General features: G+C 39.1%; 1 protein-coding gene and 1 pseudogene across 1 annotated transcript in view; one reads left to right on the top strand and one right to left on the bottom strand.

Moving 5' to 3' along the window:
* The window catches only part of LOC105747772 (ferritin light chain-like), a 64634-nt pseudogene extending 54953 nt beyond the window's left edge, over positions 1 to 9681 (top strand).
* Positions 1 to 23428, bottom strand: part of THSD7B (thrombospondin type 1 domain containing 7B) — a 909478-nt gene that overhangs the window by 739267 nt on the left and 146783 nt on the right. The window lies entirely within an intron of this gene.

Genomic DNA, 23428 nt, shown 5'->3' with positions numbered 1-23428 from the left:
AGTTAAGATGCACATTTAGAATAAACCTATTGGGAGGGAAGCATTCTTATGAGAAAGAAATGATATGATAAACAATCATGAACATAATTTGATCTGGGTCATCAGAAAGAAGCAAGCCAGGCTCCTAAGAAAAGCACACTGCTGAAGGTTAAAAGAAGTGTAGACGAGAAAGGGAGGGGGAGGGCTTCCCTGGTGGCGCAGTGGTTGAGAGTCCGCCTGCCGGTGCAGGGGACACGGGTTCGTGCCCCGGTCCGGGAGGATCCCCCATGCCGCGGAGCAGCTGGGTCCGTGAGCCATGGCCGCTGAGCCTGCGCGTCCGGAGCCTGTGCTCCGCAGTGGGAGAGGCCTCAACAGTGAGAGGTCCGCGTGCCGCAAAAAAAAAAAAAAAAAGAAAGAAAGAAAGAAAGAAAGGGGAACCATGCAAGGGAAATTGCCTCCTTTGGTCCTCAGGAGACTAGTCCTAATTATCTGGAAATAACCAAGAATCCATTTTGGCAGAAGGAACAAGACACACCATGGTATTACTATTTTAAGCAACTATTCCTTCTGTGGTGGTTTTATGTGACTGTCATCTTTAGTCAAGGGTTTCAAGAGAGTAAAAAGGACTAAAGCTATCGAATTGCCAGTTATTTACTACTCCGTTCCTAAACCGCATGCATTTTTAAGGAATTCATCATTTGGGAAATTGTTTTGCTTTGGGGCTTAGGAAGCTCTACTTTGAAGGACTAGAACTAAAGCTACTTTTTAAAGGAGTTCTAAATTGAGTGCTTAACGAGGAAGACCCAAGGTAGAAAAGCCTCAGTGAGGAGAATGTCAAGTCCTGCCAGCACTACACTCACGGTACTCATTCCCCAGGCCTCCAGGTGTTAAAAGGAGCTGTGTACTTTATTCGCCCAGGCCAGAAGACCAGTACAGTATATGTACTAAGAAAGGGAAGAGATCAATTTGAAGAAACTAACATCCCTTTAAACTCCATTGGCTGAGTCTAGATAATTTCCTTAAATGGGGCAGCCCATTGAACATTGCACTTCTGGAAATTCACTAAAGAAGCCAGGTTCCCCACTGGTCCCAGCCACTTGAATTCAGAATGCATCACAGAGGAGAGTAACAAAGCTCTGGTGCTATCCTTCACTGCAAGGAGTGTGAGTCATAAACCTTTCAGCGGTGGGTCTACAACTATGCGATGTGTAACTTCAGGGATGCTGTCACATGCCACAGTCTACCCCAATGTCTTCATTACACGCAGTCAGGAAGAAATAAGGACAGGCTCAAGGAACAGGTCTTATGCAGACAAGGATAAGAATAGATAGAAGGTAGCAACTATATTTAGCAAGTAATTCAACAAGAGGAAAGGGCAGATGGATTTAGTTCCCTTTTACTTTTCTATTTCCAACTTGCTGAAACCAGAGTGGGGAAATGAACATGAGAGAGACCTGGGCTTTGATTCTTTGCTAAAGTAGGATTATGTGAGTAACAAAGACGATGTACCAGAAAGGTTACTCCAGAAATCAGATGACTTTGGTTGTGGTGTGACCTTCAACAAGTGGATTTTGTTTCTAGACCCAGAGCTCTTCACCTACAAATTAAAGAAATTATAGAAGAATAACCTCTGTGCTCTGTTTCATTTTCCAAACAATCCATGACTAAATACATTTATAATCAAACTAAATTTACAAGTGAAAAAAAAAAGAACTTTTCAGAGTCTATGAAAATGAATGGAGTTTACAGATTCAAGTTTCTTCAGACTACAACTAGTAATACTGTTTTGGAACTGCAATTAGTGTTCCAGAAATTTCTTCCATCCAAGCCTAAACCATTGTATTTCAGTGAAAGGATGCTAAGCTTTTGGATATTGTACTTGAGTCTTTATGCCAAAGTAATCGCTCAAGGCACATTTGAATTTTTATGACTCTAATGATGTCAGTTCACAAGATGGACTATTTCCCTTGGAAAACAGAGAGTCCTCCAGGTGACAGAACAGACGGAGGGCCAACTTTTACTTATGGCTCAGGTTACACAGACGCTGCACCTTAAATAATTGATACGATGTGATCATACTTGGGCCTCATCTGTGGGAACAGACTGAACTGAAACCAGATATGCCTCAATCTGTATAGTAACCACTGCTCAACAATAGAGACACAGTGGCAAGTCCATTAGGCTAGCCAGAGTAGGGAGGCTCACGCTACTTAAGTACTGAGCAGATGATCGATTCTGGTTAAAATGCCTAGTTCCACCCCACTCCCAGCTGAGAGCTCAGCAAAGCTGACTGGCTGCCTCAGTTAAACAACAGCTGGCTTTGGGAGGCCACAGATGAAACCAAGCAGCCGTCAGTCTCTGACATTCCCCCACGAAAGAACCCAATACGGTATGCTATTTCGATGAGCTAACTAATATCTATAGACACCGTGGCAACGTGAACCTACTTCCATTTACTACAGGGAACTAGGAGAATAGGAATAAAGTGGGGAATGGTAATACTACCATTCCAAACGGAAGAGTTCATATAAATGCAAAAGTTGTGCTCCAAAGTCTGAGAATGGGTACTTTCATCATTTGGAAAAAACCAAAGCATGGCTGAAAATGTTCCTCATGAAAGTAATTGATGGTTTATCCAAATTGCCTCCTGTATGAGACTGCTACCGGTGTTAATCTGAGTGCTATTTTTCTAGGTATTTCTACAAATTTTCTTTTTAGAGCCTCATAATAATGCTGACTGTAACATAGGCTGCATAACTCTAATTGTCCATTTTATCATTAGGAGCCCTGAGGTTTAATTCCAAGAAGTGCAATGCCATGACTGGAGAATGAAACCACTGATTCATGACCAGCAGCACCAGGATCCAGGTCCTTTTCCACTATAAAGTGCTAAGTGCTCTCTGCCTTCTGCATCCCTACCAATGAGTGTGCAGCGTGGCCACATGCCGTGGCCAGATGCAGCCTCCACATAGACGAACTCTCTGGATCAAAAAGGAGGCAAGGGGAGGTGAGAGACTCCAGAAAAAACACATCTGCTGGAAGCTGCACTTCATGCCCAGTGAGAAGCAATGGGGACCAAGCATTTTCTAGATCACATGCTTGGACGACTATAAGAGGCACTATGGGATGGCGGGGAGTAGGCAGGAGTTGCAGAGATCCAAGCTCAAAGCTGAGTTCTGTTGCTCATGAGCTGTGTGACTTGGAGCAAATTTCTGAACTTCTTGATGCCTGGCTCTTCTCACCTATAATACAGGATAACTAGTCTACCTGGCACGGTAGGTCTTCCATAAATAGCACCTTTCTTACCACGCCTGCTGCTTGCAGCCAAGTCCTTTCAAGGCCACGAAGCTCAGTTTGAACCAACAGACCTGATATTCTCCTTGCCCATCATGAGTAGAGGCTAGTATATGCTTTTCCCATCCAATTCCCTACAGGCCACAGACAATCAAAACAACCCTACATCTAACAAGCACACTGAAATCTGCTCTCCAGCACTTTTCTTTGGGCAGCTAGCAGATTTTTAAAAAAATAAAATAAAAAGCCTGCCGTGTCTGGTCTCCTTCTTCCCTTTAGCAAAGATTAGACCAAAAAGAAAGCAATTTAACAATTATTAGGTAAAGTAGGAGTGGCTCTTTATCTCCTTTTATACCAGAAGAGAAAGAGATGGTTGGTTATTTCTGCAATCATTATAAAATGTGCTTCACGTACACACACTTGACACAAACCTGGAAATGAAGGGTCATGTTGAGCAGAGATTTCTTTTTTTTGGGCTATATTTAACTGTAGCTATTATTATAACCATTCACAAATATTAAGCACTTATTATATAAGGCATGAGTTTAGGACTCAGGCTCTGGAATCGAAGTGGGTTTGAAACCTGGCTCCACCACTGACTTGCTGTGTGACCTTGGGCTGAGTAGTTAACCTCTCTGTACTTTGGTCTCCAGCTCAACAAAATCAAAACACTACTACACCAACCACAACCTGCATGAGGCAAAAGAATATAAAAATCCATGCAAAGCACGTGGAAGAGTGCCTGACTGTTAAGAAAAAGTAGTAAATGTTAGCAATTATACTTAGTTATTACTGAGTGAACCTCATAGGTCTTGAGAGAAATGTGATAAATAAAGACTGGTTGGGCTAGTTAAACTCTTGAGAGTTTGAAATAGCATTTTATAATAAAGTCAATGAAAAACTCTCCCATACTCATGTTGCCTGCTGCTATCACAGGAGAGACAACATCCTATCACCACCTGATACAAGACACGCAGCAATTTATGAGAAAGCCTTCTCTCTGGCTCTGGACTGAGTGCCCTGATTATTTCTACACTGTGCAAAACTAACCATTGCACTTTGCTTCGAAAAAGATTTCTTTAAGTCTCGTAACTCAGTTCCGAGCACAGTTTGACCCCCATGTGAATGTTTCCTCAATACTGCAATGTCTTGAAAAAGACTGGTACCTCACCCTATTGCAGGGATGTGGTTTCCCTACACCTCTCTGAGATCCCACCCTACAGATAAAACCCTCTTCTGTCGGGCGCATTTTATTGTACAAGCAGTCCAACTCCCATCTAAGATAACCCGGAAAACATATTTGTGTTCCTTCTAGCTAAAATCCAATTATTTTCATCTTGAATTGTTCTAGCACAAAAGGGCATCTTAAAAATTTCATTGTATTTACCTTATCTACCTCTTTATCTTTTTTTCAATAATGTTACTAATAATATAGCTCAAATTATATAACTATAAGGTACCTGTCATCGGATAGACACTGATTACAACAATTCACATAACTCATTTTCATCTGCATAATAATAATGTCATAAGGTCATAATAATAGTTATATAATATTAACTATAATATATTGTATTATAGTTGTATGATATTATATATTGTATAATATCATATAACTATTATTATGACCTTTTCAAAGGTGATAAAACTCAGACAGAGAGAATGTAAGTGGCTCAGGATCATAGAGCCAGAAAGCAGAGAGCCAGAAGCACACATACCACTGTACTACAGTTGAATTCCTCCCTTCCTTTCTACCTTGCACCATCCATCCGCCCTTTTATCTACCTGCCCATCTCCTCATACGGCTATCAACCAATCAGTAGAGGGGAAAGAAGGAATTAAAGCATTTGCTTAGAAAGGAATTTGGAATTTAACTAATTCAAATGTATCAGTAGGATTTGGTGGTTGTGAAGTGCTCACTTGCAGTAGGTTCAGCACGGCATGCATTATTAAAGAAACTGCTTTAAATGAGTGTCAATTTTTCAAAACGTAAAAACTGGCTCTATTCAAGAAACCCAGCAGACTTGAAGGGATGCATACAATATAACTGTACAGCGGCCACGTTACTAAGCTGTGAACATTATATCTGAAAGGAAAGACATAATCAACAATTATTCTTTTCTTTCAGTAAGAAGAAAGCTAGGTAGGAGTATGTCTAAACTATCCTTCCTTCCTTAATGAAACTGTTATTGATTTTTCATCCTACGGAAGCACTGCCTTGAAGCAATTTCTTTTACCTGCAGGCTCTCACATTTAATTTGGATGTATGCTTAAGGAAGAGTTTATCAATAAAAGCTCCAGAGGAATGCCAAAAGGTTTGTATTAGGAAGAAACAGTGAAAGCAATTCTATGACTTTTGTTAAACACAAAGATGATCAAAGAATTACTAATGAATGGCATTTAAAGAGCAATTTCAATGTGAATCTGGGTCATATCAACATAGTCATCACTCTGAATGTTCTCAGTGGGTATAAACATTAAAAATTTCCATGCACAAAACATAAATTTGATACTGTTAGAGGAAAGGGCAAATATATTCGTTCACCAACAGCTGGGCTTCAAGTTGACTTTGCTGACCAAAATTAATATCTCCCCACGTTCTTTTAGCATCATCCCTTATTATGTACCTGTTACTGAACAAAGCACGATCTATGTACTATCTCATTTGATCTTATAATTCAGGTACCATCAACCACAATATTATACACAAAGAAAGTAAGGCACAGAGAATTTAAGAAATTTGCGCCAAATTATATAAGTACCAAATGGCAGCGCCAGCATTCAACCTCATGTTTGTGTCTTTCCAGAACCCACATTCATAACTCCAGGAAAGGAACAGTTCGTATACACAAAGTACTTTCATTCTCTACCATGTACCAAAAAGCCTCTGAATAAATAAATATTTTCACAACATTCATCAATGCTTCAGGACCATGAATTTCTTTAGACTTAATGAAGCTGTATTTGCACAATGTGACCAACCACAAAACCCATGTGCAATGTTAGAAAATGCTCTTGGGATTCAACCTACTTTAGATTCTCAAACAGATGCTGGAACCATCAAGTCCCACACGGAGATGACTAAGTCCCTCTCAGAACACTGCCCCTTATCCCTAAAAGTGTGCCACCTTCTAGAACGACCCCACCACAGAAAGGACTAGTTGCAGGACCACCTGCATGGTGACTTTTCTCCGCCCCTCCTCTCTGAACTCTCCCCTCATTCTCTCCTGCTTTCTCTCCTGCCCCACACCCCTTGCTAAACTATACTCAGTTCTAAATGTTTATAGGTCAAGTTGTTTTCTCCCTCCTGGATTAATTTCTCCAGAGACAGATGACACACTATTTGAGTTCTCTTTCCCTGGGAAGCTGTTCCAGGAGTCCCCAAACCAGCCCTGATCTTGAAAGGAGCTCAAACCAGGGAAGATACCTCCCCAAAGACCCCAGAGGGGCCCCAGCAGTCAATATAAATCTGAGAACATGACTGTCTTCTCTGCCTGCCAACAACTCCTTCCTATGCCATTCTACTCTCAAGGTTCACAGCAAGTCATTCCATTATGCCAGTAATTTGTGCCCCCCCCAAGGAAATCATGCAGGAAAATGAACAGTGACAATAGCCAAGACCAAAACAAAACAATCAGTAACAACAGAAAAGGACTTAAGTTGTTTGCCGTATTACAAATACTAAAGTATCACATACAATACATTCAGAGTTATTCATTTTGAACGTTGATGGAGCATGTTCACGAAACCTCCATTAACAATGCCATCCACCTTTCCCCTTTATTTCCTATATGGTTTTTGACTATATGTTAGACACAACCTGACTAGTATTCAGGGTTTCATAGATCAATAGAAGCTCAAACTGGATTTTCCAAAGTCACGTATGTATTTTGTCATGCATTCATTCTTCTATTCACTACACATTCATGAAGCTCAAAACTGAACAAGAACACTGGGGTGCATGTATCTTTTCGAATTATGGTTTTCTCCGGATATACGCCCAGGAGTGGGGTTGCAGGATCACGTAGCAGCTCTAGTTTTAGTTTTTTAAGGAACCTCCATGCTGTTCTCCATAGTGGCTGTACCAATTTACATTCCCACCAACAGTGTAGGAGCGTTCCCTTCTTTCCACACCCTCTCCAGCATTTATTGTTTGTAGATTTTTGGTGCAAACGAACTTATTTACAAAACAGAAACAGAGTCACAGAAGTAGAAAAAAATTATGGTTACCAAGGGGGAAAAGGGAGGGAGGGATAAATTGGGAGATTGGCATTGACATATTCACACTACTATATATAAAATAGATAACTAGTAACGACCTACAGTATAGCACAGGGAACTCTACCCAATACTCCATAATGACCTATATGGGAAAAGAATCTAAAACAGAGTGGATATATGTACATGTATAACTGATTCACTTTCCTGTACACCTGAAACTAACACATTGTAAATCAACTATACTCCAATACAAATTAAAAAAAAAAGAATATTATACTTCAAATTCCAACTCTACTACTCATCTCTTTCCTCAGATGTCATACGGAGATAATAATCTCATACTATATTTGTGAGGATTCAATGAGATAACGCATGTAAGAGCAACCAGGGATGTAATAACTGGTCAATCAATATAAGTAGTATCACTGCTATTACTTCTAGAACACTTTGTGGGAATTTTTATAAGATTTTTCTTGTATGTGATTAATTTTGTGCATGACACAGTATCTTATGTAGCTCTAGAGATTTTTAAATGAGCCTAGGAAGCAAATTTTGGCAGCTCTACTCAACATATCTCTGCAAAAAAAAAAAATTAAAACTATTAAAAAACATGAAGTGTTTTAAATCAAAGCTGTCTTATAAATTCTCTGAAAAGATTAAATGAAAACTGAATCACTCAATTTTTGAGAACTTTAAGATACAAAATTTTCAGGCAAATATAAAAACTTCAGAAAAATGTTTTTTCATCAGATATAGCTGCCTATATCAAATTTCCTCTACTATTAGTGTCACACCTATCACCTAAAATACTGCACCAAAGGAGAAGTCCCACTGCTTAATGTTGGTGACATTTATTCTTCAGCTTAAGAAGGCAAAACAAAAACCTCCAAACTGAAATATCTGTACGCCAGTGAAATACAGCAGTTGTCTTTTCAAAAGAAGGAGAAAAAGACAATGTTTCATTATTTGAGACCATAATTATTACTTCAGCGTCTCTTAAACAAAAGTTCTCAGATTTTAAGGAGTTGATTTTCACTACAAAACAGTTCATGAAAGTAAACTGTCAATTACTTCTAGGTGTACAAATTATTAAGATAATAGCTTTTATTACTTAAAAATTAAAATTATCCCATGGCCCTTGTTTATCGTATTTTATCATTTTCTTGTTTTGTTTTGTATTTTCTCTCTTGGTTATCAAATATTGCTTTGAGGCAGTGCGCACGGTGGTCCCCCGGATCTGTCTCTTGCTTCAAGTGTTTGGACGGAACAGACCCAGGGACGCCCTTTGCTCCAGCCTCCGACCACCCTCCAACCTTTCTTCCAGTCGCAACCTTCGGAGTCAGACACTCAGCTATCCTCAGGACCAGCCAACACCATTTTTTTTTTTTTTTTTCCCTGCGGTACGCGGGCCTCTCACCGCTGCGGCCCCTCCCATTGCGGAGCACAGGCTCCGGACGCGCAGGCCCAGCGGCCACGGCCCACGGGCCCAGCTGCTCCGCGGCATGTGGGACCCTCCCGGACCGGGGCACGAACCCGTGTCCCCTACATCGGCAGGCGGACTCTCAACCACTGCGCCACCAGGGAAGCCCCAACACCATTTTTTGAGCTTAATTCCTTATCAACTGTGAGCTCCCAGATTTGTCAGAATTATTCCACCGAGGTGGAGGCCGCCGTCAACCGTCTGGTCAACATAACATCTGTGGGCCTCCTACACCTCCCTCTCTCTGGTCTTCTATTTAGACACGCGCCGATGTGGCTCTGGAGGGCGTGGGCCACTCGTTCAGCGAATGGACCGAAGAGATGCACGAGGGCGCCAAGCGTCTCTTGAAAATGCAAAACCAGGGCAGCAGCCGCGCCCTCTTCCAGGACGTGCAGAAGCCATCTCCCGATGAGTGGGGTAATACCCAGGACGCTATGGAAGCCGCCATTAAAATGAAGAAGAACCTGAACCAGGCCCTTTTGAATCTGCGTGCCCTGGGTTTTGCCCGCACAGAACCTCGCCTCTGCGACTTCCTGGAGAGCCACCTCCTAGATGAGGGGGTGAAACTCATCAAGAAAATGGGTGACCACCTGACCAACCTCTGCAGGCTGGCTGGTCCCCAGGCTGGGCTGGGCGAGTGTCTCTTTGAAAGGCTCACCCTCAAGTATGACTAGGAACTTTCGGAACCCAGCGGCCTTTGAGGAGCCCCTCTGGCGTCAGGGCTTCTGCCTGAAGCCCGTCTCTGCAGCCTCTGGGCAGCTTTCTAACCATCCTGGACCCCTCTCCCAAGCCTTGGACCAAATGGAAACAATAAAGCTTTTTGCAGCAAAAAAAAAAAATTCTTTGATACAATGTAGGTCAACAAGTGGATTGAAATGTACCAACGTGTACAGATTTGAAAATAAAAATTTTAAATTTTCATAAAAAATTTAAATTTTCATTTAAAATTTTAAAAACAATATTTCCTATCTTTGTAACTGATTGAAAGAATAAAATCTGAAGACTACTTAATTCTACATCAATGCTTCCATTTTTGTCCATTTTTAATCAAAGATATAATGAAACCTTTTTCACATTTCTTATCTAGAAAATTTCTTCATGTGCTTAATTCTGCATATAAGTGAAATCATCACAGTATTTGTCTTTGTCTGACTTATTTCACTTGGCATAATTCCCTCAAGGTCCATCCATGTTGTCTCAAATGGCAGGATTTCCTTTTTTATGGCTGAGTAGTATTCCCATGTGTGTGTGTGTGTACGTGTGTGTGTACGTGTGTGTGTAAAACACATTTTCATTATTCATTCAGCTGTCAATAGAAACTTAGGTTGTTTCTATGTCTTGGCTATTGTAAATAATACTGTATGATACACTGCAGTGAACACGGGGGCTCAGATATCTCTCAGGACAGTGATTTCATTTCCTTTGGCTATATACCCAGAAGTAGGAGAGCTGGCTCATATGGTAGTTCTATTTTTAACTTTTTGTGAAACCTCCATGCTGTTTTCCATAATGGCTGTATGATGACTCCCAAAATTTCTGGTTTATTTTATGTGACTTCACCCCCACCTCCAATAAATCCTCCTTTTCTAGTAGCAAACACCTGCAAGTACAAGAAAATCAAGGTGTGCACTTTCCCCACCCACACACCTTCCTCAACCCTTTCCCTCCCTCCCCTTCCCTCTCCCCCTCTCTCTTTCTCTCTCTATATATACACACACATATATACATGTATAAGTATATATACACAATATATATAAACACACATACACATTCTTTTTCTTTCTATCCAATATTCAGAGCACACTTTGGAATACTAGAAGTTTTTAAGTTAGGAGGCTCTCATAGGGTAGAAATTTTTAAGTTAGGAGGCTCTCATAGGGTATCTGCCTGCAGTTGAAGACAAAGAGTTCATCCCTAACCTCAGATTCCCCTGGAAATCCATCCCAAACAAGGGAAATAGGATAAGCAAGGGAATAAAGATTTTTAAAAATCTTTAAATTTTAAAGACCTCTATTACGAAATGGAGAGGAAATGAGAAAAGGGATCACAAAAAGCAGAGCAGAGGAAGTGGGGGAGACCAGGTTAAACGGGCTAGAATGCTGAGATTGGGTTCTCCCACCAGCGACTGAAAACCTCAGTTTATACTCGCAGGAAAATGCTACAGCTTGACTCCGCTGGTGGCTGGGAGTGTCTCCCACTGGTATGCAACGTTCAGAGCCGCCTGCATGCCTCCCTACCCTCCCTGATGTAAAGAGGTTTTTCACACTAGCCCCAAATGTCCTCTTCTATCAGACTCTCACTGTTTTTCTGTCTTTGCAAGAGACTACATGCTCCCTCAATTTTAGATAATCCATAATAATAATCTGTCTCAATGTATAATGAGGAATTTGTCTCAAATTGGTTGTCATTGGTATATCTACCTACAACAAAAAGTGATACGTTACTCCTGATATATGCTTTTTCATTACATACCAGAACATTCTATGGAAGCTTGGGGAAGAGAATAGGTACTATCAGGATTAGGAAGGATGACTATAAACCTAGATATTAATTTAGGGTCAATGAAATGGTCTTTCTAATACATAAAATAATTTGTGCAAAGCACTTAGCATACTGCCTAGCATACAGATGATGATAGCTCTTTTCTACTGTTCAAAGAAATATTTTTCATACAATCTTTGTATTCTCATAATGCTTTCAACATATCTCTGTTGGCTTTTCTTTCTGCAATTGTCTGCTTATGTGCTATGCCACCAACTAGATGGTAAACTCCCTGAGAGTGAAGAAAAGGAAATCATCATTGTATCCTCAGGGCCTAGAATATGGTAAGCACCATGGCAACTGCCTCATAAATATCTGACAGCCAACTGAAGGAATGAAGGTAGAGTTCTGCAAAGTTCACTACCAATTAAGTAGGATGATAATAAGAGCACCCAACCACTTATCTGAAGAGCTGGATTTTGATTCCATCTCTACCAATGACTTCCTGCAATGTCCTAAGCAATCCACATGGAATTGGAGACAAAGACTTACCTACACATTCCCTAGGGTTGCTATGAGGATCACATTAGATAAATACGAAGAGGAAGGCCAAGGAGTCCATTACAGAGTCACCTCCCCTCCCACAGGTTCAGTTTTCTTAGTTGAAAAAAACAGAAGGCGGTACCAGCTCCAGCACTGTATGAGTCTCAGGAATCCCTCGACCAACTACACTAAAGAAGTTCTCAGATGAAAGAAAACAGAAAAATTAAATCAAATGAAACACACATTGGCTGGAAGCAAGAATTTTTTTTCTTTTCTCTCAGCTTGTGCTAATTCCTTTGTCCAAATTATTTCATCTGTTCCAAAATTACCTCCCAGTGAGATCCAAGGGCCAATTGTTGAAGGTTCCTGGAGGTCTCCAGACCCCTCATTGCTTCTTCCCAACTGGGATGCACCATCATTGCCTCGGCACCAGCTGTCCCACCCCTGGGAGGCCAGAGATGGCCCCGGCCAAAGAGCGGGAAGCCTCAGGCAGGTGCCACCATGGTTTTCCCATGCCAACAGTTCAACTCTAGCTCAATTTCACCTCCTCATTTGTGCTAAATGTTTTAGTACATTGTCCAATTTCATATTTTAAAACAGCTTTCTGGGGTACATACGAATAACCCAGTTTGACAGAATACAGTAGAGGCCATAATAAATGCTACGTAAGTGTTTATCAAGTGAATGAGGGAAGGAATACAGAGCTAAGTAGAAGACTGAGGCCGGGGGGGCGGGGGCGGGGGGAGGATGCTCAAGTAGGCTAAACTCACACACTAGTAAGAACAAAGCTCTGACACAAACCAGTTTCATCCAACCTCCAAGTGCCTTTGTGCTGGCCTAATCTGTAATGTCGGCCATTCTTGGCATTGATTTTAAGATGACGTTTCCATTTATTTATAAAACAGAAATAGACTCACAGGCCAAAAATAAACTTATGGTTACCAAAGGAGACAGCAGTGGAGGGGGTGGGGCGTAGAGGTGGGGAGATAAATTAGAGTCTGGGATTAATAGATACACACTACTATAAATAAAATAGATAAACAACAAGGACCTAATGTATAGCACAGGGAGCTATACTCAATATCTTGTAATAACCTATAATGGAAAAGAATCTGAAAAAGAACACATATATAGATAGATAGATAGATACAGATATAACTGAATCACTTTGCTGTATACTTGAAACTAACACAACAGTGTAAACTTTTTCTCCTTTTTTCTTTTTTTAAATTTTTATTGGAATATAGTTGATTTACAATGTTGTGTTAGTTTCAGGTGTACAGCAAAGCCACTATAAATTATCTATGCTTCCATTTAAAAAAAAGAAACCAAAAAAATAAAATGAAGTTTCTCCCACATAAATATTGGGAAGTAGCTGCTCTCTTCATCCAGTTCCAGAGCTGCAAACTCTGGTCCAGATTCTCAGGTTCTCCTCCTCTGTCTAATGATGGGAGAGGAATCCTGACCTTCTGACAAGCCATTCTGAACATCTCTGCTATATTTTTTCATCTGTCTTTTCTCCTGAGAACTCCCAGCTGAATTCATTGATTTTTAGCTTCCACTTTTAATGACCTCCTATTATTTAGACTACAGAATGTGGCATGGGTACCACTAAAGTCCACCATCTGCCCCCTTATAGGCAGGCTCTGGTCTTTCCATCATTGGCTCACGTGGAAGAGGGAAGTGAACTGCACCTGAAATGGGGCACGGAGGATGGACTGAGAGGCCCCATGTCCCATTCTGTCCCTGTTGCTCCAAGCTGTCTTCCTGGCCCTCAGCTTGCTCACCTGTTACTGAGAAGGCCAGGTCTGATGATCTCAAGGTCCCTTCCCGCTCCAGAATTCTATGAAAGTATTTGCTTAAATATATGTTTCATAATGATCCAAATAATCACAGTAACCTTTGAAACTACTAAAAGATAAATTGTACATTAGCTGACCTCTGGTGTCAGTACTGACATCGGTGTTCAGGCTGCTAATTTTATCATCCTACAATGTGGTCCCTAACCATCGACTAAATTAAGTATATCCTGCATTTGTCCTTTCCTCCATTTGTTAAGCTCTAGATTCTTTATCGGTGCCCCAATTTCCATTATGAGACAAGTGAACTCATCCCAGGTTAAGAGGCACCAATAAATTCAACGCTTTGATATGTAGAGTTGAAGACCTAAAGGAAAAGGCACCACTTTTAGTTCAACATGAGGGTATCAGGTATCAATGACATATACGCCACATCTGTTCACTAATTCATCCTGAACACTGTTTCAACATACCATCAAATCTGATTTTGCTTCTTGGGCTCTGTAATAATTAAATCATTCTCCTGCTCTAAAAGCTGGCTCATCTATTTCAAAATCAATCAAGGACAAATCAGAGAGTCCAACAAAGATGGAATGAGAGACGGCAAAGCCTACCTTTGAATGCATCCGTGGCTTTAATATTGAATACAAAATGATTTTCAAAAAAACTTTTTAAAAAGTATCCTTGATTTGTGAAACTCCTGTTAAGGATGTACATTCTTCTTGAGTATTACAAATGAAACTCCCTGGGGAGAATCTCTCCTTGTCAAAGTTCACCCTAACGGAAATGTCTTCAAAATATCAAAAGGACTTAAAGAGCTAAAGCGACTTCCCCAATAAATTTTAAAAATTTAACCTAAGTGCTGAGGAGTGTTTAAATATCTGTGAAATTCTTCTCAGACATCCCCTTTCCAGTCATCTTGTTATCATCCTTTACTGACCTCACTGTCTGTTTCAGAATGCAGTGATTAGGAAGCACTTGTGTATTCTCAGAAAAAACATCCTAGGGCTTAAAAAGAAAAAATGCAAGAAGCACAGAGTAAGGGATATATTCTTAAAACATCCAAAGTTTTGCATCAATATAACTTAGAAGGAAATTCTTGGTGTTCTTTCAGGATGGGTCTTCGAGGGCCACATGGTCTATTTGCTCCATGTTGCAATCAGTCAATGGCAGCCCCTCCTACTAAAAACAGGAGCTTGTCTTGCTCCACCCTTTAGCTTTCACAGCATAGCACTTGGCATAGAGTAATGCCCAAGAACTACCTGCTGCATGAATAAAACCTTAGCATTCAAGCGTAAAGGCAGGAAAAAGAACCTAAGACATTTCAGATAAAAACTTCTTTATTAAAACAATCAGCAAATCCAAGGAATGAGAACCCTTTCCTGATTTACAGAAGCACTGAGTAAAAGTTCTTATGATGGTCTTCAAAGTATCACGAATTTATACAATCCTCTCAACTTCATGCCTTATGAGAGAGACTTGTATATAAGAGACACTTTCCAAAAGAAGTATGCATGTGTTCTATTTATTCAGGGATGCACACCCACTCATTTACAGACTCAGAAACAAAACCCATTCAGTTTAAGCTCCATGCTAAAATCACAGCTGTGAATCCTTATCTTTATTTCATCAAAATTTGAACCCACCAGTTTTGATGGATGTTTTATTTTACTCTTAAAAATTAAGTTTTCAGTCACTTCTAAATTGTCATAAAATATTTCTTTTAAAAAATTACAGAATACATGAAAACGAAAGGGAGTGGTATGTAAAAGATATATTTAAGATGTAAAGTGTTCCTTGAAAATATGAAGTATCAAATCGATGTAAACTGATAAAGTATTAGATAAATAGACCTTTTTTTCGTTTGTTTTTTTATAAAATGTAATAAAAGGTTTTTCTCGGTGGTCACACTGCTGTAATATTGAAGATGTTTTCCACACTAGAATATAGAAAGGTTCTGTTGTGCAGTGGTGTGTGTGTGCCTGTGTGTGTTCTAAATTAAGCCATCGTTCTGAAGCAACCTTGATGCTACTGATCAATAACAACATGCAACTCAAAGGCATCCCTAGGGTAAAGGAGCCAAAGGAACCTTTCCAACTGTCACAAATAGCTTGTTACAAAGACAGAGAATGGTAGCAAGAACAGATACACTCACATAGGTGTGCACTAGGTTATGAGCAAGACTCAATATTTTATAGACCAAGTGGATAAATATCATTGGTTTAGAGATCCTATTCTCAGCACTGGTGGGACACCATGTAAGGGTACAACTCTCCACTGCAGAGATGTCAGATCTTCATTCATGGCATTCCGATTGGATTCTCTTTGAACATATGCCCTTTCAAGTGAAATTAATCAATCTCTTTATCACTCTCACTGCATCTGGAGCCATAATCATTACTCAACTGCTGAGAAAGAAATGAAACAACTAATTGCACAGGGAGTAGAGCTTAAGTGTTCAGACCGGGAAAGTTTTTATTAAGTTCTAATTCAAAAAGTAATTTTTCATGACCAGCCATAGCAGACATGCTATGTGCAGGAGACTGCACCACCAAAGCGGCCAGCTAAGTATCCACAAGCATGTTATCGACATGTTAACAATTATAGAACTTATACTTTGTTTAAAGTATTGCACGACTGAATCTTAAATATCTTACAAGACTTTACGTGTAGTATTCTGGGTAGGAATATGAGAATCCTTCTGATTCTCTGAACTTAACATAAATGCTGGTAAGCATCAAACACATGAATATCTAGTTATTGGTAATCCTCAAATTTCCCCACCAGCAATTTTAGGAACCCCGCCTACAACTTTAATATAAACCCAATGAAATGCAACGAACAAGATTCTCACCTACTTGCTACTTTCTGAACTTTTTAAAACCTCCCACCATTTCAGGATACTAAATATAGCTGTGATTCACTGGAAACTATAGGCATGTTCTGAACAAAACCAGTTTATGTTAGCTGAAATACACTGTCCAATTGATTTACCTTATAAAACTGGACATGTGTTCCCAGAAGAAAAGTTACAGTGTCAGAATACAGTTTTAAAATCACATTTAAGAAGGCAATAAACATCTTTGCACCATGTAGTTGAAATGATAAATAGTAGTTACTTGAAGCATATAATAATACACAATGGAGATAAATATTAAAACAAAAACAAGATACTTAACTCTCAGGAGGCTAGAATTATAGTGTACCAGGCATAGACTGCAGGACTGATCTCTAAACAGAGTTTTAGGAAACAGAAAAACAATACATCTTTTCCATTCAAACCAAGTACTCTCAAAAATATAAGCTAAAAGATACTGGCCAAGTTCTCCTATGTCTTAATAGTCTCTTCATTTAACTAAGGGTATTTTTCGTAACATGGTCCATTGGTACTTTAAAGGATGTTTTCTCTATTCATTTGTTTGCAGGAAAAAAGACTCTTGCCGTGATAAGGTGCTAGGAGAGGCCTTCTGGACAAGAGAGGTAGCAGAGATCATTAAAAGGCTCAGTTCCCCCCTATTATACCCTAACACTACAAGCTTCTGTTAGGCAGGAAGTACTGCAAATAAATTTTACTCCTACAATTAATATCCAGGAAGTCCAGAAAATTCTACATAGCTCTCTAGTATCATCAATTTTAAATCAGGGAGTAGCTTAATCATCAAATAATAAGCTTAACAACCAGTCATGGCACATACAAGATCTGTATTAAAAATACTGTATAGCACAGGGAACTCTGCTCAATGTTCTGTAATAACCTAAATGGGAAAAGAATTTGAGAAAGAATAGATACATGTATATGTACAACTGAATCACTTAGCTATACACATGAAACTGACACAACATTGTTAATCAACTATGCTCCAATATAAAATAAAATTCTTTAAAAAAATAAATTGTATTTCTTTGTACTACCAGTGAATAATCTTAAAATGAAATTAAAAGAACAACTTCATTCAACATGAATAAAATGCTTAAGAATAAATTTAACAATAGAAGTATAAGGTTTATCCACTAAAAATTACAAAATATTACTAGGGGAAATAAAAGAAATGGAGAGACATTCCACGTTCATAAACCGAAGACACAATATTGCTAAGATAGCAATTCTTTCTAAACTGAACTATATATTTGGCATAATCCCTATCAAAAGTCCATCAGGCTTTTATGCAGAAGTTGACAAACTGATGCTAAAATGGAAACAGAAATGCAAAAGACTCAAAATAGCAAAAGGAATTTTTAAATGAAACAAAGTTGGAGAACTTCCCAGTTACAAAATGTATTATAAAGTTATCAAGATAAGCTACAGTTAGCAAGACTGTGTAGTAATGGCATGAAGACAGACATTTACAACAATGGAACAGAGCTCTAAGTCCAGAAATAAACCCTTATATTTATGGTCAATTGATTTTCACAAAGATGCCAAGGCAATTCAATGAGGAAAGTGTAGTCTTCTCAATAAACAATGCTGATACAATTGGATATCCATATCCAAAACAAAAAAATGAACTTAAACCCTTACCCACACCATACAAAAAAGAATTTCAAAACGTATCACAGACCTAAATGTAACAGTTAAAACTACAAAAATTTAAGAAGACAGAGGAGAAAGTTCTTTGACAACCTGAATAAGGCAAAGATTTCTTAGCTATGAGACCAAAAGTACAATCCATAAACGAAAAAAATATTCATAAATTGGACTTTAAAATTCAAAACATTTGCACTTCAAAGACACCACTACAAACTGAAAAGGAAGCCACAGACTGGAAGAAAATATTTGTAAACCCCATATCCAATAAAGGGCTTGTATCTAGAACATAAAAAGAACTCTTGAAACTCAATAACAAGAAGATAACTAATGCAATTTAAAAATGCAAGAAGGACTGGAGTAGACATTTCACCAAAGAAAATATACAAATAGCTAATAAATACATGAAAAGACACCATAATTAGTCATTAATGAAATGCCAATCAAAACTACAATGAGATACTATTTCATACTCACTAAAACAAATTTAATCAAAAACACAGACAAAACACATGTTAGCAAGAAATATGGCAAAACAGGAACCCTCTTATATTGCTGGTGGGAATATAAAAGCTAAGGCCACTTTTGAAAGCAGTTTGCAATTTCTTTAAAAATTAAGCATCTATTTGCTATATAACCCAGCAATTCCACTCCCAAGAAAAATGAAAATGTCCACACCAAGACTTGCACACATATATTCACAGCAGCATTATCCATCGTAGCCAAAAAAAATGGAAACAAGCCAAATGTCCATTGACTTGTGAATGGATTTAAAAAATGCTGTATCAATACGATAGAATATGATACTATTCAGCAATATAAAGGAATGAAGTATCGATATGCTATAATACAGCATATATCAATGAAGTTCAAAAACGTTATCCTAAGTGAAAGAAGCCAGTCACAAAAGACAACTTCCTGTATGATTCCCTTTATATGCAATATCCAGAAAAGGCAAATTCATAGAGAAAGAAACTAGATCAGTGGTTGCCTAGGGCTGGGGGTGGGAATGGGAATTAACTGTAAATAGGTGGTCGTGATGGTTGTATAACTTGGTAAATGTAGTAAAGATAATTAAAATATACACTTTAAATGGGTACATTTGGGTATATAAATTATACTTCAATAAAGTTGTTAAAAAGAATCATTCTTTCATGGTAATAATTACTGTATTATAACAGCATAGAATGCTGTAACGAGAAGCCTCCACTTGGCGTAAAACATTTGTTTATCTGGATCATCAACCACCAAAATGATAACCAATTAACATGAAATCTAAGGAAACAAAAAGTGGTACTTTTTTTGGCTCACAAGCCCCTCTGTTGAGAATGGCAACACCATTAGCAGTTCTAAGTTCAAAGTTTCAAACAAGGAAAACCAAAGACCTTTGCGTAATGAAAATTTCACTGAAATTTGAAAGGGCACTGGGCTAGTGTTGGTTCCATCACTTAATATCTATGCTATTCAAACTTGTTTTCTTCCTGACCCTTCCCAAAACATCTCAGGCTATTGTCAGGACCAGGGAAGACAAAAGAAAAGGTATTATAATATAATAATTTTTGACCTTATCATCAAATGTAAAGGTGTTGCTCACATCCTTGATTTTTCTCATTCCAAATTTGAAGATGGAGGAAGTCAATCATATGGACCCATCTAAGTTCAATCGCAGGTTTGGTCAAACGGGCTACACATTCTTGGCTCTTAAGTAAGCTTTGAGACTGCATTCTGCCTGGTAAATTGTATTGGATAGAACCCCTAGCTCTTGCTTTGAAAACAATAAAAGCATTCTATAAATGGAAATGACAGGGGACAATATTATTGGAGATCCAATATTTGAACCAGCTAAGGTGCATGAGGAAGGCCAATAGAAATAAGCAATAAAATGGAAATTTTAAAAACACTTATTTTAGAAGATAAACTTTAAAGTGAAGTAAAAGGATATCAGATGACCTCTTGAGAGAAATAATATTCTTTATACTTGCATGTCTATATATCTAAACTGTGTTCTACATGTCAGGCGGTGGGAGGGACAGGAAATAATCTCTTACAGTAGCATCCATTAAATAGCAACAAAAAGGTAGCATTAATTGAGTACTTAATATGACTTTGATCATGTAATACTCTGAGTATAGAAAATGTACTTTTGAGTATGTAATACAGAATATGAACTATGCTTTACATAGACTTTCTCATTTATTCCCATTTTAGTGATGAGAAAGCAAAGGCGTAATGCTGAGGTCACACACCTTCGCTTAGCACCCAGACAGTCTGACTTTGGTACCTGTGATCTGAACCACCGCAGCAGCCTACCTAATGTGTGCTGTCAGCATCTCTATTGTTTACAGGTTCTCTGCAAATACAGCTAAGTAAAAGCCTCAAAATGGTAGTCTAAAAAGATTTAAAAGGAAGCCATACCTTTTCAACATAGTGAGTATACTTAGCAACAAAAATCCTTGAGCAGTTGTATTCAATTAAAAAAAATTATTAACCCTGAGGAAAAATCCACACCAAAAAAACATATCCATATGTTATTCTTACCAGTTTCATTCATGAAGTGCATCCATGAATGAAATTCACCGTTGGGTGATAAAACTACTTCTTTCCACAGTAGCTTATTGTTTTCCTCATTTGGGGGAAAAATGATCAAGGTAAGAGGGTAGTAATATCACAGATTGCCTACAGGAACCACAGTCTGGCTACCATAGTAATTCCAAAGAATAAAAGAAACAAAAGGATGAGATGGTTAATTCATATGCATACATTTGCTATGAAAATAAGCTTTAACAGTACACAGTATTAAAGAGAGTAGTAAATATGAATGGTGTTAAACATACACTTTTGAAATTATTTCTCTAAGTCTCAGATATTACCTGTGGCACTAATGTCTGTAGCACAGATGTCACCTGTGGCTGTGAAGTTGGGGGAACTTTGTTGATATATCAAAATAACTGCATGAATTAAGTAAATCCATAACCAACCCACAAGAAGCTAGGCTTTTTCTCCTTTTTTAGTTCCAATCAACACTGCCTGTGATTCACGGTAATAAGATGATGGCCATGAAGATGTTCATAAAATAAGCTTTCAGGTTGCTTTATGAATTTGTAATACTGTCTTTTGGTCTTTAATTCATATTTCTGACTAGTTTTCATCTTTGACTTTCATACTTCTTTGCATAGAATCCTCTGCTTTCTTAGTTAAGAAAAAATGAAACTTATCTTAAATATCAAAATTTCACCATGAAAGAAAAAGTTGAAGGAAGATAATTTCCAGGTGGCCATAAAGGAATTGTTCCATTGATAATCTGACCTCCAAGGAGAAATCTTCTCCCTATAAATCCCCAATCCAACAGCTCAGTCTGACACGAATCATACAGAGCCAATAAACATTTAGATTAAATTAGAACAAATTTTTAGCCTGGGAAAAGTTTGGTTGGCCAGTGAATTTTATTATAAAACAGATTTTGGAGTACATGCTCAAAGAGAATAACTGAGTCAATCACCACAAAAATTAACATTCAACATCCTTTCTATTCCAGAATAAATAGCCTAAAACAGAAGTGACAGAAAGGTTAGAAGGCTTCCCATTAACTTGGGGGACATGACACTTGTATGTATTTTCACTCCTTCCTAATGCTCCCTTGAAATGACAGTAAAGGTATTAAAAGATAGAAATCAATAAGGGACAAAAATATAGAACTAGAGGTGGAGAATAGACAGCAATGAATTTTGGAACACGGGGAACAGGTAGAGGAGCAGTAAGCAACTTGAAAGTGTAAAGGAAGCTGAAGATTCTGCCTACAGAAGAATATGGTAACAACAACAGAAAAAACTAATTTATACTTACAGAACTCTGAGAAAGTTTGTGTCCTAAAGGCCCTAGAAAAAAGTAATAAGGCTTATGGCTTGAAATGGGGGATAATTAAAAGCCTATAAATGGAATTAATTAGCCGCTCAGATCCCTTCCTCTGTCCCTTCTTCAATATTTGCAGGAAAACAGGCAACAAAATTCAACTCCTCAGGAAGTTTTTTTGTTTTTTGGGGGTTTTTTTTGTGGTACGCGGGCCTCTCACTGTTGTGGCCTCTCCCGTTGCGGAGCACAGGCTCCGGACGTGCAGGCTCAGTGGCTATGGCTCACGGGCCCAGCCGCTCTGCGGCGTGTGGGATCTTCCCGGACCGGGGCACGAACCCATGTCCCCTGCATCGGCAGGTGGACTCCCAACCACTGCGCCACCAGAGAAGCCCTATTTTTAAACCATGTACTTGGGTACATCTTTTTCATAGTAGCTTAGCCTTCACCTTAAGTAATATCCATAATAAGCCCTGGATAAAAGACCTTCAGGTACTGATGGATATAGATTTTTTGAGAAACCCATCCCCCAATAAAAAAAAGCCAGTGCACCACTCAGTAGAGCCTGAAAGAGAAGCCCAAACAGCTGAGTCACATACATAGAATGTCAATCAGCTTTTAGGTCTCACCCTCAATAATCAGAAACACTAAAGAAATAGTCAATGATCAGCAGACATTGGAAGAAAACTCCCCATATCACAGGCCATGATCAAACAAATAAAGGAATAAAAGAGTAACAGATTTAGAGGAAGCATAAATGGTACAGAGAATGAAAAGGAGAAGGTTAAATTATTATTAACATCCTCTCAATGAAAACACACTGCATCTGTAAAACAAGATGCAATTTAAAAAATTATAGGGTGGAGTTAAGATGGCAGACTAGGAGGACATGGAATTCACATCTCTGCACAACTAGGGCACCTACCAGGCACCGGTGGGGGACCACGTCCACCTAAGAGGGTGGAAGGAACCCCCAGTGACCGGGTAGGACATGGGGTGTGGGGGGGAGTGAGGGGGGAGGAGAAGTGGAGGCAGGATGGGACCAGCCCCTGAGGGGTGGCTGGGGGCGGGGAAGGGCTCCCACTCCCAAAGGGGGATATTGGGGGGTCACTGGGAGGGCAGAAGATTAAAAGTGAATGTGGCCAGGTTTCCCCTGCCCACTAGGGCTCCTGGGAGCCTGCTGAGATGCCGGGCCTGATCCTCTGCCCACTGAGGCCCACTCCAGCCATTCGGCTCCTGAGGGAATGGAAGTGGGGGGAA

Source organism: Orcinus orca, chromosome 7, assembly GCF_937001465.1.
Source record: "Orcinus orca chromosome 7, mOrcOrc1.1, whole genome shotgun sequence".
Classification (NCBI taxonomy): Eukaryota; Metazoa; Chordata; class Mammalia; order Artiodactyla; family Delphinidae; genus Orcinus; species Orcinus orca.
Note: the sequence above shows the minus strand (reverse complement) of the source record. Positions and strands in the feature narration are given on the sequence as shown.